We start from the raw sequence: 2,416 nt of genomic DNA on the forward strand, positions 1-2,416 counted from the left end.
TCGTAGGTATTCAATTTTTCCAAAATTACAGAAAATACTAATTTATGTAGTATAACTTTATTCTTTTCTACCACATTGTTCATATCAGAACTCCACAGATTTATCTTGAGACTTAAGGACAGGATCTGTGTACTTCTTCCACCTCTGCTCAAGATTTCAGGAAAATGTAGTTGAAGGCTGAATGGCTTTATTAAGATCCCTCTCCCCTACCATATTTTTCTTCCGCTTACAAACCGAGGTGGCACGACCATCGGAAATATGCACCTTGGTAGAATAGCCACACAAAGTCACAAAGTCAAAGTCAACACATGCAGTTTTATAAACAGTAAAAGGACACCAAGGCTCCATCCACTGACTGTAGCCGATGAACAACAACTGCTGTCGGAGCAGAGACTAGCCAGCAGACATTCTAAGCAAGCATGGCATACTTGGATTAATGCGGTATATAAATTCTCTTCCTCTTTGTCACAAAGACACAGGAAAACCCTTTGTGTTTTTTTTTTGAAGGAACTGAGATGTTATATGTATAATTGACACTTCCTCTGACTCACATTAATAAAACAGATCAATTCCCAGTTGGCCTCACTGCGAGGCTCAAGAAGAGGGTTGCCGAAGGTTGGGGTAGAATGGAGGGGTTTGATATGCTGCCTGAGGTCACACAAACACACACACACACACACACGCACACACACACACACAGAATTGCAAAACCCCCTTGCTTCCCTAATCAAAAGCCCCCCTTCCGCTTGGAGAGAGAAGAACTTCAAAAGCTTCATCTACAGCCACACTCCAGCTTTACAGCCTGAAGCTAGAGTGTGGCAGATGTAAACCCGCCCTATGGCACATACACACACACACACAGAAAGATACACCAAACAGAATTATGAAAATAAGCAACGTGTGGGTGTGTGCGTGTGGCAACCCCTTCGGTTGCACCGTGTCCGGCTGACCACTTTGGATGAGATGTGACACTGAGGATGAATAATACAATAGAGAGATACTCGGACGTGTCAGCAGCATCTGTCTCTGTCTGGGGCTGACGTGTGTCGTCCTCCCTCCTCATTCAGAGCAGGGAGCAGGGGCTTATACAAAACTAATGAAGCAGACACACGCTGTATTAACACACACTCTCATGCATGAATGCATATAGAGACTCACAAAGAGTGCAGCTCTGACTGAAAGAGGGGTGCAGTGTGGTCACACCATGACTAGCATCTCTCGACTTAGATTCCTGAAATTCCCCAAAGAGCCTCACTCTGCTTTTGATACACAAAAATGAGATCTCAGTGAAGAGGAACGGGTCAGAAGAGGTGGGTCACTGCAAAACTTGACCAAAACACTGAATGATGTATGATAGTGAAAAGCTGGTTATTGCTGGGTGTATTGTTCAGAGCTGTAAGTGAACTGGAGTGGAGCTTGTTGTCCTTTTCAAAGAAGGCAATGGCCCGACACTGAGCTCCCATTGGCTGACAGACGTCGTTTCCCAGAGGGCCGAGGGAAGCATTATTAAAAGAAAGAAGGAGGCATGGGTAACAGATATAAAGAACAGAACAGCAAGCGGAAGAGATATTATTTGAACAATAGTGCAGTCTTTCTTTATTCGTGGTGGAACAGGTTCTTGTGCAAGTCACAGGAGATGACAGCTCGTTCATTGGAGCTTGTGTCACATTATCATATTATCCTACTTAATGCACTTCAACACTCTGCCAAGAATGTTTGACATGTTAATGGTCTGAAGTAAGACCGATGGATTAAAAAAGATTCATGGAGTTTGTGTGTTTGGGTGGGTGTGTTTACAGTGTGTTGTGCATATGTGTGTACACACCAGAGTGATTAAACTGGGTTGGCAAATAGTTTATCCTATGTTGCGTAAGTTTCTTTCTCAGAAGTGATGTGAACCTCAGCAGACGACTGAAGGCTGAAACTGTGAATAAAGTCAAGAGGCGAATCAGAGGCGCTCTGCTTTCAATGTTATCTGGCAAGTGAGAAACACACCACATTTAATCTCCTCCAATCGAACATCACACCTAGCTGAGTTTGGCTGCAGTAATTCTTTATATTCTTTATATTCTTTTATTTTCATTTCACCATTTTAGTCAGTGGTTACTTTTTTATCAGGGATCTTCAACAGGGGAACTGGGACCCATAGGCAGTCCTCAGAATATGCCTGTTATCAAACAGTGGACGGTATGGAGATATTCAGCAATTTAGCAGTTCAAATAACTTTTTTCTGTCCGGTTTATTAGGTTTGTTAATCATATCAACACATCTGTATTTAATGGTAGCACCTAGTTAAATAAAGAAGTCTTTAAATTCTTTCTTTCTGCACACTGGACAAACATCCACCCAGCTTAGTCTCATTCTGGTGTTTGGTGTTTCGGCAGTTAGTGGCCTTTTGCTCCTTTGGCATCATCTT

Source organism: Etheostoma cragini, chromosome 9, assembly GCF_013103735.1.
Source record: "Etheostoma cragini isolate CJK2018 chromosome 9, CSU_Ecrag_1.0, whole genome shotgun sequence".
Classification (NCBI taxonomy): Eukaryota; Metazoa; Chordata; class Actinopteri; order Perciformes; family Percidae; genus Etheostoma; species Etheostoma cragini.